At 39.3% G+C, this 15,874-nt stretch overlaps 1 pseudogene; it reads left to right on the top strand.

Annotated features, from left to right (window-relative positions):
* Positions 1–3,301: 3,301 nt before the first annotated feature.
* On the top strand, positions 3,302–8,479 carry LOC103711485 (annotated as a pseudogene).
* Positions 8,480–15,874: the final 7,395 nt, after the last annotated feature.

Here is a 15,874-nt window from a genome sequence, read left to right as displayed (position 1 = left end):
TTTTTGTGTTTTTTAAGGAGGTGCTCATGCTATGGTTCTTAATTAAGGGGGAGAGAGAATTGATTTGGATCTTAAATGAGGTTTGCCAAAGGGTTTGCCACGACACTTTATAAATATAAAAAAAATCGTAAAATAATTTAAAATATAGACGTTTTGACGCCTGAAAAGTAATTTTTGCATGTTTGATTGGCCATAGAAAAGTGGCACATTCAAAATAATTTATATTTGATTGGGCATCTATTTTTTTAGAAAAATTATGTAAAGTATTTATTATGCTCTTAATAAACAAAAAGATCTTAAAGGGTCTTATCTCATTCCATTTTAAGTTTAACGATATTTTTGGCAAAAAAATCAATTCTCAACTAGTAAGAATTAGGATTTTCTATTGCATATGATTTTTTATGAAATATAAAAATTTTATTCATACAAAAACTATTTTTTAATTTTTTTGAAAACTTCATCTAAATATAAATATTTCTTTATTTCTCTGTTGCCATACTTTTTTCGCTCTCTTTTTTTTCCATAAACTAAACGAGTCCTAAAGCTATCAAATGAGAAGCTTCCATAGAACAATGAGAGTTTGAATGGTATTACTCCTTGTCATGTCCATCTGGGATAAGATTTAGTTATTGAGAGATAGGATAGGTAAAGGTGGGCACTTCTATAATTATAAAAATACCAAAAAAAATTAAAAACTAGGAAAAAATTAAATGATTATTCTGAGTCAGTTAATGGCCTACAGGGGTGGTCTTTTTAAGGCCCGAATTACCCAAATTTCTGCTATAATGTATTTTGATATGATAATTACTACATTACAACATTTAAACAAAATTGAAAAATTCATCTGAATTTTTTTTTATTTTTTATTTTTTTTTTAGGCTTTATGCTGACATAGCTAAGTTGTGATTAGCTACGTGCACTATGATTTGCCATGCACGCTCTTGCATGGCCAACCACATGCCACTGCATTATCTCATATACATGCATGCATGCATGATACCTAAAAGAATATGGTTTAGGTGGAAGGTCACAATCCTACATGCAAGAGAAGGATTGTAAGATGTGAACGATCATGATGTTATGCACATCAAATCAGAAAAAAAAAAAAAGGGGGTTAGCTATGGGATGATGGACAAGGTCTTGATATTACCCCCTCGTATATCATGTTAGAAAATAAACACGTATATCCATTTGGGCCCTTGCTTCCTTGACCCATCGAGTAGACATTCAAGCACCATCCAAGGGTAGAAATTGCAAAGTAGGAGGTGATCTAGAAACCAATTTTTGAAGGAAATACCGTAACAATACTTGCTAAGTATTATCTAATGTTATGCAGCATCAAAGACTCGAGAGTTGGAACTAATTGCTGCGTCAATCTAGTAATATTTGAATAGCAACCATGGATGTCTCTGCCCATCTATTAGGGTGAGAGGAGGCATCAAAATCACAAGAAGTCCCACTTTATATTTCCATGGGTATGATGTTTCCACTTGAAGCCCCACTTTGTGCAAAAATAAAAGAATTTTTTTGCATGAATACCATTTTAAATATCGAATTTTGCATGAATACCCTTTCAAAATTAATATTTGCATATATACCCTCATAAAACACTTGTTTTGCTATTTTATTCTTTTTTTATTTTTATTTTTGTATATATACCCACGCTATCTAACATCATTAAAAAATTAACAATTTTAAATTAAAATAACTAAAATATCCTTTTTTGGTAAATGCACAAAAAGAAATTTATAAGACGATCACGATAGGAGATAAAAAAGTAATTACAAAATTTAAATTTATTTTTAATTAAAATAAATATAGCTTTTACTAATGGTGTTAAAAGAATCGTTATATTAGGGGTATTTGTACAAAAATAGTGTTTTATGAGGATAAAAAAATAAATATAAATTTTAAAAAAATATTTATGCAAATTTGAATTTTTTAAAAAATATTCATGCCAAAAAACTCAAGATCAAATGAAGTGCTTTATTGGAGTGATACACAACGCCATCCTTCGCCCTCCAAGTCGTGCTTACCAACTCGTGCCTTATTTGCTTGCTAATCTCTCACTGTCACGGGAGAATCAAAGCATGCCATGCATTCAGGATGCTTACATGAGGGCGTTGATTTGCAATATGCCATCTTTTGTTCCAACCCAAACTGAGAGAGTAAGCAAAAGCTGCGGGTAACCACAGGCACAGCTCAAAATGTCAAAACACAACTTGATTTGGGGGTTTCACATCCTTGCTGATCAAACAAAGTCTAAAAAACTCATGGATAATCCACCTACAATAAGATAAAATATCAGTTGCATGTCGGTTATAAGAGAGAATAAATTGATGATTTCACAAATAAATAAAACCCAAATGTGCAAATACATTGTGTCACTTAAATAAATATTTATGGTTTTCAGGAATTAAGGTTGCAAATGGGTCAGTAGACCCGCAACCCGGCCCGACCCATTAGATCCAACCCGACCCATTTTTGGAGGACCTCTGAGGTTCGGGTTGGGTCTTAAAATTGAACTCGTTCTCATTTTTCGGGTTGGGTCTGGATTTACTGATTCAGATCCAACCCGACTTGAATCAATTTAAAATTGGATTAATTGTTGGGGTTTCAATCCTACAGCCCTACCCAACCCGACCCGACCCGATCCGATCTGAATTTGAAAATTATTTGAGTCCGTGGGCTGCAGCTCGAGTGTGCAAACATAAGTTCTTAAGCCATCGAATCAAACCCAAATTTTTTGGATTGGGGTCAGTATTATACATGGACCCGATACGACCTGAATGGCTATTAGGGTCAAAAATTGTAGCGGTGGATCCGACCTAATCTTCTATCGGGCTGAGTTTGGATATAAAATTAGAAACCAAATAAGAAATCAGATTGGGTGGAGTCACTCATAACCCGACCCAACTTGACCCATTTACACCCCCTTACGGGGGGTGGAGTGACACAATATGATAAGCAAGGCTATTAACATTGTATTAAATGAGAAATTGAATTCGAAACATGCAAAGTTCAAAAGGATCTCGAGCAGTTCAATAAACATCGATTCCTAAAGTAATTTAACTAGAGAACAATTTTGCAAGAAGGAGTCACTACATTGTTATGAACAATTATATCTTTGTTCCAGATGGGTGTGCATATATATTGGTGATGAGCTGTACTAAGTTGATGCATAATAAAAATATCCTAGAAAGTAGACAATACTCATAAAAATAAAGTAAATTTTAGAACAAATTACTTTTTTAACAAAGAAAATACCAAAAAAAGTCCTGGAATTTATTCATAACAAGCGATAAAAGCACCATGCTAACTAGAATCCACTACTTACGGTAATGTTTGATCTAGCATGAACGGCTAGGATTATCCCTTATAAGACCATATCACCTCACTTGCACTGCGGTAACATATGACAGACGACATCAGCACGCGTTAAGTCATGGTTTCGCGTGACACAGCGGCATTTCGAGGACGAAGATTTTTAGACACGGTCCTGTTAGTACCGAAGCCTTTCTGCCTCTCCGAGCCCCGTCGAATTCCGTCCAGCGATTAATCCTATCCTATCCCGCCCTCCATCGTCGCCGGAAACCCTAACCCTAGGCATTTGGGCACCCCATCCGATTCGATCCACCGCCTGCAGCGGGCGGGGGTGCGGCGGTAATGGGGAACGCGGAGAAGTTGATGAACCAGATCATGGAGCTGAAGTTCATGGCGAAGAGCCTGCAGCGGCAAGCGCGCAGTGCGAGAAGAAGGAGAAAGCGGAGAAGCTCAATGAAGAAAGGCGATCGAGAAGGGCAACATGGACGGCGCGCGCATCTACGCCATGAGAACGCCATCCGCAAACGCACCGAGCAGAGTGACTACCTCCGCCTCTCCTCCCGCCTCGACACCCAGGCCAAGATGCAGTCCGTGGGGAAGTCCATGGGCTCCATCGTGAAGTCCCTCGACTCCGCCCTCGCCGCCGGCAACCTCCAGAAGATGTCCGAGACGATGGACCGCTTCGGAGCGCCAGTTCGTCAACATGGAGCTCCAGGCCGAGTTCATGGAAAGGGCCATGGAGGGGTCCGCCTCCCTCTCCACCCCCGAGTTCGAGGTCAACAGTCTCATGCAGCAGGTCGCCGACGACTACGGCCTCGAGTCGCTGTCGGCCTCCCGCCGCCCGCTGCCCACGCTATCTCCGCTCCTGCTGCTGACAAGATCGGACGAGGACGACCTCTCCAGGCGGCTTTGGCGAGCTGAAGGCCACGGGTTGATCGATCGATCGATCGATCGATCGAGTGGTTCTGTTTCAAGATTGAGCGGTGATGCGGGTATGGACACACACACACACCCACACACACACACACGAATCGTCTTCTTGCTTTTATATTATTGACGGTCACCCGTAAATTATTATATAAAGAAAAGGGGAAAAAAACACCAAGGGATAATAAGTCTTTATAATCTTTTGGTAGTAGTAGCTGAATTATGGATTCCACAGTACACTAGTTGATACTGCATGACCAGCAATGATCTTCGTTTGTATACATCAGGATGATACACACTATTACTTGTACTAGCCCAATGTGTAGCAGATAATATATGTGTCATGCTAGTGGATCGTGATGCTACACGTTTCATGAGGTGCAATCATGCAACTGGAGTGCCGATGGTTGTTTTTAACCATGGCTTCACATAATGCAAAGTTGTAGAACCATGAGAATTATCTTTACTAAAAATTTCATTGATGATTTCAACTGCACGTTTTCTTTAATAGCATAGATTGGAGTTATCATTCATTATTGGGAGCTTCCATGTTATTTCATACTAGGCTCTATTATCGGTTGCGTGGGGCTCGATCGGCTTCCTTATGTAAAGCCAACCGTTTCAATAGAGTTAGGATAGGTTGATTCGCTTGTTCTAGGTAAAATATTTTCACTTTCCTTGTGAGATTTGCTAAGGAGGGTAGTCTCTTAGGGTGATCAAATATGGGGATGAGGCTTAATTGTCTCCTAATAGAGTAATAGAAGTTGATTTAGATGTTCTTGCATTGGCAAAACGATATGGTTATCCTTTTTAGTTCCCGACACTTCACCCCATTTGCATGGGACCTTCATGTATTGCTGATCAAGAAAATACACCAACTCTAGATGCCATGTTATGCCAATCCCGACCGGGTTACACTTATTTTAAAATTAGTTTCTGTTGTTGTTTACCCAAAGTTATGCATAAAATTGGCTAGGTGCCTATTTGCTAAGGATGTTCCAGCCATCCATGACCCTCAGATATCTATCATATTTATAGGCAGGCATCCGCCTGTAACTTATTCTATGTTGTGACTGTGAACTCTTTTATACCTGGTTTAAATACTAAGACTGCACATGTATGGATACAAAGTCAGCTACTTGGAGGATTTTTTGAATTTTGTATTAATCGGAAAGGGCATGTTTGGTTGGGGGGAGGAAGTTGGACTTTGGAATGGAAATGGGAATGAGTGACTCCCATTCTAGCCATTTGGTTGGGGGGAGTGCCATTCCTGTTTCGATCTCGGAGGAAATGAGAATGCCCCAACCCCAACACCTACTCTTTGTTGTCCCCTATTATTCAAATTCCATTTCGATTCCGATTATGAACCAAACACATTGGAGAATATGGCCATTCCAATTTCTATTCCAATCCATTCTGATTTCGTTTCCGGTCATGAACAAAACACACCCTTATCTTTATGGAGGAATTCTTCAAACCAGATCTTAAGAGCTCCAACTTTCTATTGTTTTGCTATTGCAAATCCACACACAAAAAAAAGTGTCTTCTGTTTTTTCGCTGATCAATGTCATGTACTAGACATGTTGGGAAAAATTTCAGTTTTGGTTCACATACAAATGTACATGATAAAATGTTGGTCATATTTCATCTAAATTGTCTCATGCTTTCTACTACAGAATATATATTTTTTTCAATGATATATTGATTGGATGATGATGTGGATATAAAAATTATTTACATAAGGTCACAGGCAAACTCATTTAATAATGTCTTGTTTTTTTCAAATCTTAGAGCTTCAAGAATCTGATTCCTCATATGATGTTGACAACAGTTTATGCTGTACACAAATTCATGGTGGTATCCAAGCGACACCACTTTTATATTTTCTTCAACAATCTTGTGCATATATATGGAGACGGGTTCTTTTTTTTTCCTGATGTGCAACAGATCTTGTATGTAAGAGTTAGTTTGTGATTTTTGTTCTAGTTAAATCATAGATTTTTTCTTCCTAAGGCCCTGTTTGGATGCTCGGACAGTTTGTCCGTGGAATAGTCCATAGATGGCTAAAAAAATGAATATGTTGAGGAGTTGTGTCATAGGGAGAGAGAGTTTTATCAGTTTGGGTAATTTTTGATTCATACAAACTGATACTATGTAATAACCTCGCAGAAGGAATGTGGCACCTCAATTTTTCAGAATTGCATGATCCAGGGGCTTCCCCCATTGACTAAAAATCTTCTCTTTCAATTGCTGCCCCTTTTCTCACCTTCCATTGAATGAGTCTATTCCAGGGACAGCTTGCCAGGCTTCCAAACATGCCCGAAATCTCAGTGGATGGTGACTACCTTGTGTTCTGAATAATGATTATTCATTTAATTCAGAATTTGTATAGATACATATTCTAGTGAAAACATAAATTTTTTATGCTGTTTTAATCTGACTGATGTTGATGTTTATTGTTTTTCTGTGAACCTTGATGATTCCTTCTTGATCTCAAGATAGGTTCTTCTCTAAGTGAGGTTCTACCTTCTCAATTTTGTCGAATTTATGCTTGAGCAGGCAAACTATCATTCTAAGACAAAAGGTTTCCAATAAATAAAACAATTTTCGCTTGTGAAGCCCTCAACAATCTCTAACTGCACTTTTGAATTAGCAGTCTGTAGTATAGTAACCTCGATGATCATCCACCAAGAGACTACATGTATGGTGATGATCCTCAGTCAATTTGCTTGGTTCATACATGGTTTGTTATCTTTCTTCTGTATAGCTCCATCATGTCCATTGTCCTTTCCTTTGAATGTCACCCTATTTTCATTGGTTTTTAAACTTGGTGAGTTATTACCATAAGAGATTAAATGACTCCTTTTCTTCTTCAAGTACAAAAAGAATTATTCGTTCCAGACTTTAATTTTAACTAACAGAATCAATCATCTTATCTCTGCTCATGATCCGTTCCAGGACTCTAATTTTAATGAACAGAATGAATCATCTCATTTGTAATGACAAGACAATACATAACTGCAGTTTTCTGTCTACTATCTTCATGCCTTATTCTTTCGCAGTCTTTGGCACTTCTTTTTTATTTCTCGTAAGCTGTGCTCTAGATGACAGCTTGCCATTATATATTTTATGACTAGTAACTAATTATTTACCTTTAATGAGCAGATAATGGAAAATCTTAGGCATTCATATGCTGACTTATTCAAATTTCATCCTATTGCGGGCCTTCAATTTCTCTTGCTGAAATCTATATGCGAAGCCTTCATCCGTTATATGTTGAAGAGGTGATGTTTGTTGATATACTTGTAGATACCATCTATGGTGATTTTAGTTGATATGATTTTAGTTGATATACTTGTAGATACCATTTATTGGATGACGGCCTACGATCCGAACTGGAGGACATTAGGTGCTGATTGTTCTTGTGATTATAAATAAACAAGTGGCTTGTCTTTTGGATATTTGTAAAGAGTACCAGGTAATGTTTGAACTATTGATTCTTAAAACATAACTTATTACTTTCGGGATTGCATTTTGATGTGATGTCTCTTAAGGTTGTATGCACTTTGGATGAATAGAAAACTAGTTACATGGTGTCATCATATGATGATATGGTTTGTTTCTGGACATCCTTAGGGATTACATGTTGAATTGCAAACTACCATAACTTTGTCAATTAGGAAAAAAATAACGAATAACCAGGATTGGGTAATATATTCATCCTAAAGTAAGTCTGCTGGTATCCTGCCTGTAAGACTCACTAAAATTGGAGAAGTAGGTTGATGACTTGGGATGTTGAAAGAAAGCACATGTTTTGTATCCTTCATCCCAAGTAAATGAAGGGGTATCTGAGAATTGAGAAGAGGTTGCATTTTATCGAGATCCATCATTTCCATTGTAACTTATAATTTGTCTAGGTCTTAGTTCTAATTCTTTCTTGTGTTTATGACCTATAATATTTTGTTACTCATTTTTTTTACAAAAAAATCCTATAACATTTCCATCAATATCATGCACTCATATAGTTTAGGAGGGAAGAAAAGACAGTTCAGTGTGCAAGGAGTTTGGTCTTTCCCATGGAATGGGGTGTATGGACTGGATTCTGCTAACCACTTAGGCCCTATTTGGGCGCGTTTTTGGAGAGGGTGGAAAGCACTTTCAGGGGATATAGTGATGTTTGCTAAAAAAAAAAGAGAGACAGAAATGCTTTCTAGTTCCCTTCAATCAAGTGCCAAAAAAATATCTTATTCCATAGAATAGATTATTCAGTCTATAAGACTATAACAGAGAAGGTAGTCCTCCAAAAATTATCCTCTCTACCAAAGTACAACCTAAGCTACTAGTGTGTAATGGCATGGGATATGTCCTAATCCAACTAAGGTTTGAAATCTAAATCTATGTCTCTCTCTCTCTCTCTCTCTCTCTCTCGCGCGTGCGCACACGCAGTATATGCATCTCTTCTGGATAATTATATGCATAAATATGAAGAATTTAAATAACAATCAGTATTTAGTGTTTATTCTTTTGTAAGGGCTGTTAATGGTTTCTTATTCTGTCGTTTAAAAAAATTTTAAAATTCAAATCACCATTTTAAGTGAAAATCCTTTTTTTTTATGTCGGGAGGCATGCCCCATTCATTAATTTCCGTAGAAAGAATCTCCAAATATCAAGAAAATGGGACAAACGTCCATCATGTCAACTAGAGGTCTAATAATCCATGCCCACACAGTTCCCGAATCTCCTTAAGAACTTTATTAATTAGGTTCAATTAGTTGGGCTGCAGTGATGAGACCTTCTTGCTTTGCAGCTCTCAACTTGGCATAAGAAACGGATCAGTGTGGTATCGGTTTGGAGGCAGCATCCGACACCCCACCTTCTGAAGCTAATCCCTCTGCACCATCGAAATTTACCTTCAGTGACCTGCATCACCAGCTTGGGAGGTTTCAGCAGTAGCCCTCCCGATCAAAATGAGTCCTTGCAGGCCACAACACCCATCCTAAAACAACAAAATGTGCTTCTTGTATCATTTGGTAAACTTTGAAGATAAATAGAGAGAGGATATCATCCAGAGAAGGCACTTGTAAAGGATGGTGAATAGAACTTGTCGCAGAGCATTCTTTGCAAAGTCATACCGCAGCACAACATGTCTATATCCTCTTTCTGATCCAAACATAGATCACGATAGATGTAAAGATCTGTGTGGGCGTGTGTTTAGTCATACATTAACTATTTACTGAGTAGATCTTGGGTACTTATACAAGATCAAAAAATCTAAATAGTTCTTTTCGGCTAACCATTTTGGATGAGGTCCTGAGTTGTTACAATAGATGTCTTGGACGCATCGGAGAGTGATTCAGGATTGTAGCAGCTTTTTTTTTTTTTTTGATAAGATGGATAAATCATTAAGGTCTAATATATGAGTACATCCAAGAAATCAGAAGGGAAGAGGGCATTTTATGGGTCCGTAGCAGCTTCTTCCAAGGTGACTCTGGCTGTGGTATTTTTTTCCCCCATACCGGAGTATCAGGTATTGCCTTAATGTTATAGCAGCAGCTATGCCCTCTAGAAACAATGATTAAATCTTCTGCACACTCCATGCTCGGGGATATCACCATGAGACTGATCCACCATCAGCACCATTAAAACAATTCAGATCATAGAATTAATTTACCAGAAGGCAGATTAATCGAGTTAAAAATAATTTAAAGACCAAATTCAGAAAAGGTGAGAGGAGGAAATAGATGAAGAGGCTGCAGAAGAAGTATGAGTGTTTTCTTGTCAAGTAGTCCACTGGGCTCAGAGAATTGGTCCCTTGCTGTTCACTTTTTACCTTTTATATGCACTGCATAGAAGAATTTTCTAAAACATCTGCTGTATGGATCATTGTACTCAAGCCGTGTGCTTGTTTGCTTCATTGGTCGGTATCAACGACTCCAATCCCACAACAGTGACTTGACTGCACCAACACAGCCTTTTTAAAAGAACCTCCTTCTTTCCCCGTATTTCTTGTCTTTTAGGAAAGCCAACAAAAAGATGCACCTTGAGATTGGAATTCATTTGGAGGCCAGGCTTTTCGAATCAGTGGGAGGAAAGTTACAGTACTCTCAGCCAAACCGAGAGGATCGCATCATCCAAGTTAGAAGTAATTCGTCCTATGTATGGCCATTAACAGCCTTCATGCCCCTGGAATTATTAAACTGGAGAGGGGATTCATTATCATAACAATGCCAATTTCCTAGAGAGGATTGCGTTCTAAAGCTCCTACGCAATCTACTATGTTTGAAAGATATTATAATTTTGTTTAGAAAAAGAAGATATTAATATTATAAATGCCCATTTTAACATTTGAAAAGTTATTAAGAGCAACTGTATGGTCACATCTACCATCCATGATATGTCATGAACTTGTATGGCTAAATTTTTTACTGGACTAATGGTGGTTGTGATATCTTATAAACTTAGCATTTGTTATTTGATATAGTCAATTTTCTATATTTTATATTGTTGCCAGTTGGATTCTTTCCTGGGGGGATAACAGTGCATGCGTCCGTTGGCAGGTTCATGCTAGTGCATGATGTGCCGCTGGTGTCGATGATCGAAAAGAAGATAGGATAAAGGTAGGAGGTTGGATGTGGCCGGATCTACAAGTCTATGCTACAGCTGCGGATAAACTAAAGTAACATTGGATAACTAAAGCAAGGAGATTAAAGATAAATGCTGATGGGAGGTAAAATGGATCGTCCTACTCCGATATGAAAACACCCAAACTCCGCCGAGCGAGCCGACTACGACCAGAGAGCAAGTTGGCCCCGCCAAGAGCCAGGTAGACCTCGGCCTCGCCAAGAGTCAGGCCGACCTCGGTCCACCAAAGGCTCGAGTCGACCTCACCAAGCATATGTCGCATCTATCACCTGCAGCAGCCTCACCGTGCCGTACTTTATTTGATGGCCACATTATGACGTGTCAACCAGGGCCATACCCTGCTACACCTAATAGGGGACATACCTGCTACACCTGACAGGGGACATACTCTGCTACACATGCCAAAGGCCATACCCTGCCCGCCATCAAAGCACTCTGATAAGAAATATAAAAGAGGCCATGAAAAGGCACTCCAGAGGATTCTGGACTCTCCTCCTCTTTCTCCCCCAGGGGAAACAAGGGACTCTAGCTCCCAAAATCAGACCCTTCAAAAACTCTGCTAACTTAACCATCGGAGGGAGGTGACACTCTTTCTCCGTCCCGGCCGGCATCTTCTCGGAGGCACCCCGGAGCACCGGAGGCGACCCTCTTTTTCGTTCCGGCCGGCGTCTCCTCGACTCCCCTCCGGCGTGGTCGCCCTTAGGCCGGATTTCAACCACAACAAATGCAACAATAAATTAAAGGTAAAGAGAAAGATAAATATATATGTTTGATTGGCTAAATGGGCTTTTGTTTCCATTACATCTCACTATTTATACATAACCTTGTAAACGACATGGTAACTGTCCATTTCTAGTATCGGTGTCCGTCCAGAACCGACCTCCATTTTTCTGACAGTTCTAGTATTTGGCACTAATCCTCCTCCAATCTCCATATTTTGCTAATCGTCAGATCTCGTATCATATCTCATTCTACGTACCAAGTCAATAGGAAAATCTCATAGATTGTCGTACTTGATTAATCTCAAATTCTTCATAGCTGCTCTTCATTCAATCTGCCTTTAACAGTTGTCCAACTTATCTCGCCCGACACTCTCTTTACTAGGCCTATTGGCAGCTTAGATCAAGTGTTGAGCCACCTTCAAGCTCTGCTTCCAAGACAATATTAAGGCTTCATCTTCTGAATTACCACCTCAATTCAAGGTGTTTGGCTTCAGACCTATCTATCATAATTCTGCCCTGACCTTACCACGTGGCTGAGCATGCGCATGTCCTTCGGATGTCATCATTAGCTAGAATGTAGGGCATGTCTATAATATTTTAATAGTTTGAAGTAGATATTTTTATAATAATCTTCTTTAATTAGATCTTACATTCTAATTAATTTGCTTGTTTAGTTTATGATTGATGCCTTAGAGACAAGCATTAAAGACCAATAGTGGCTAAATATGCATATAAAGTACAAGTGGCACAAAACAGCTTAATCAACATTTACTCTTTCTCTCATGGCTAGGATGTAGTTTAGATTTTCTAACTTCTGCTTTTATGCCAAATTGCAATGCATGTATGTGTACTTTGAGACCTATGTGTGGCACATGACGCAATTCATAAGTGCCTAACAAGATGGATCATGCATCAAACATGAATCTTAAAATCCATCAAATATTGTAGCCTGCACAAATAGGAATGAGTTATTTTTCACTGTACATCAATTCTGCCACGAAGTGCCGTCAGTCAGTGTTCTTAAATCCCAGATCTCCATAGTCTCCAGCAAGTGGAGCATGAAAAAAAGACGTTTTCACTTTTTTGGTCAAAAAAGCTCATGCAGTTCTCAGAATACACTTACTTGCATGCCTTTTTGCTAAATGGTGAACTCCATGTGTCTGCCTTGTCTTCATTTCATTTTTTTGTCTCAATGAAAGTGAAAGAGAAGAGTAGAGTGAGGTGGACGATATCCACTATGTTCCGAGAGAACAAAGGCAGAATGGTCGAGTGAATTTATGAATGGAGAAAAAGATCTTACACTAATAATCGAAAAATACTATTGTGACGGTGGCATTGTCCAATGGAAGATCCTGAAGGACCCGACAAGTTTATCGGATGATCCAAACCCATCTAGTCAATGTGGTCCCAACCAAAAGGTTTTTGGCTCCACCGAACCTATCAAGATGCTATTTGGCAGGGCAAGGATCCTATTGGACACCATGGATCGCTTAGGCAGTAAAAAGATTAAAAAAAAGCTGCACCCCGTTTGCGGAGCAAGATAATAGTGTCACCTCTTAATTAAATTTCGAAGTATTTAAAGTACGCTGCAATCATGCAAGGAATAATGGTGGAACAAAAAGCACGCCCTGCACGTGGGGTGGCGGTCGGATCGGACCGACTCAAATACGGATCGGACCGGATTAAAAATTTACCAATTCAAACTCGATCTACTTATTAAATAAATTAAAATTTTAGGTCTAAATTCGACCTAGTTGTTAAATAGGTAATTCGAACTTATTTATATGACCTATTAAACAGATTAAATCAGGCGAAAATAGATCGATTAGATTTTTAATGGATTAAATTGATTTAAACAGGACAGAAGCAGGATAAGCAAATTTCAAATAGGTTAAATTAATTGGATAATAACCCAATCCAATTATTAAGTATATCAAAACAGATTACACCGATCAAAGGTTCTAAACTTGAACCAATTATATTTAATAAATAGGTTTAGACGGATTGATCTATTTATGATCGAAATTCATTTATATCAAACTGAAACCTGCTAAATATTGGTTGTTTATGGATCGGATTGGTGGGTCAAATCATAAATCGTGATGTTTACCCAGAAGAAAATAAGCTTCCATAAAAGTGCGTAGATTTCCGAGTGCTTTTCCATCTCATGCAGCCTTTTATATGACCCTAAAGTGCCGCATAACTTCTTCCTACCATGAGCTGGCTAACTCAAAGAATCAAAGAATGGTTCCGTTTCGGTTCATAGAGGCTGTACTCGTGCAAGGTTAAGGGGGAGGCAACGTGATTCCAAATTACGGCCCTCGTCCTCGTCGCAGCACTAAAGAGATGAGGACAGGCTCTAAAGAATTCTATATATGGTAGAAAAAAGTTAGTTGTCATGATTGAAAGGCTCAAATAGTGTTTGCCACTTCTATTTGTGCAATCTCAGGATGTATAAATGGTCCATCTCATATTCTTTTTTTGCCCCTTATTGAGCTGTGAGACCGCGTGGTCGCCTGAGCCCGGATGACGTTGCCCTTCTGAGCTCTTTAAAAAAAAAAAAAAATCCAAATTAGGATTTTTAAATCAAGAATAAATGGACTGGCTTATCCGAAGCAAAATAAAGTATGAGTCTTGAGGAATTTTTAGGATATATTTGGTCGAAAAAAATTAGGCTCTAAAATAGATATAGAAATAGATGACTTGCACATTTCATTCGCATTCTCTTTTCAGGAAAAATGATGATGCTGCAATTCTCCAACATTCAATCCTAATTTTTTTATTATTATTTAAATTTTATTTTGCCAAATTTACTTAAAAATAATTTTTTTTTAAAAAAATATTTTTATGCTTAATTAATTTTCTGATCTCGATTTCAATTTCAGTCGTATAGGATATTGTCATTTTGATTTCTACTTTAATTTATTTTAATTCTCATTTTCATTCTAACTCTCAACCAAACAGATCCTTAAAATAAATGGTATCTTTAGGAATGCCATGCTTTTGAATAATTGACTTCCACATTCAACAGCAAAAGTCACCAGTTGATGTACTATAAAAAGAAATACTATTCTAAGGACTGGTATTCTTGTTTACTGGCTCAGCCACGTTAATTATCGACTTTGATGCTTCTATGAAAGAAAAAAAAAGGACTTCCAAGCGGGGGAAAAAACAAACTTAGAACCTCTAGTTGTTGGGGGGAATGCAAGTTCCCCCGAGTACACGAGAGCCTTGCCGGTACGGGACCGGGTGACGGCCGACCTCGGACGGCCGAACTTGATGCCCAACTTCGGAACGCCCGACCCCGGGAGTCGGACTCCACCGACTGCCCACTGTGAGTACTTTCTTCTACGGCCCGATGCAGGATCACGCCTTAGGTGGCTTACTCCACAATTAATGCGCCCGACCTCTGCACGCCTTAGGCGGCTTACTCAACAATTAATGCGCCTGGTCCCAGGACACCTCAGGCGGCTTACGCCACAATTAATGCGTATGGCCTTCACAAATCTTCGGCTTATTCTACAATAAATGCATGGTTATCGACTGTCTGTAAATCTCCAGATCGCTCTCGCAAATCTCCGGCCTGTTCTACAATAAATGCATGGCTCCCGGCTGTCTGCAAATCTCCAGATTGCTCTCACAAATCTCCGGCCTGTTCTACAATAAATGCATGGCTCCCGGCTGTCTGCAAATCTCCAGATCGTCACATCGAGCCAGCTCGGCTGCAAGGCAATTTTTGATTCCGACCTCGCCACAGCGTTAACTCCCGCAGCCATGCATCAATTCAGGCAGTGTACTTGATTGTACGATGACTCGCCCCATCACATCACAGGTAACCCAGTATCCCCCTATAAAAGGGATACCCCGCTACCTTAGCGGGGGACTCTCTCCCTCTGGAGCGGAGATTCCACCTTTTACTTCTGCCCCTCTCTGACTTAGCCATCGGAGGGCCGGCGCCGGAAAACCCGGCCACCGGCTCTTTGCAGGTTCCCCCGGAGGACGCCGCCCGCCGACGGACTGCCGCCGCCCTCGCCAGCCTCTTCTCGCCGGAGCCCCAGTCTTCTCGGTCCAGTGGTTGCCCCCGGGCCCAGTTTCCAGCAACACTCGTATATCAGCAAGCTATTGAATGGCATTTCTTTGTGCTATGCCCAAAATTTGGGAATTGACAATTTGGTGCATTCTTAAGTGCAAACAAATCACCATATGCCATGAAGCCTTAGCCATGGGGAATAAAATGGGATGACCGAAATGACAAAGTA

The sequence above is a fragment of the Phoenix dactylifera genome, chromosome 1 (genome assembly GCF_009389715.1).
Source record: "Phoenix dactylifera cultivar Barhee BC4 chromosome 1, palm_55x_up_171113_PBpolish2nd_filt_p, whole genome shotgun sequence".
NCBI lineage: Eukaryota > Viridiplantae > Streptophyta > Magnoliopsida > Arecales > Arecaceae > Phoenix > Phoenix dactylifera.
Note: the sequence above shows the minus strand (reverse complement) of the source record. Positions and strands in the feature narration are given on the sequence as shown.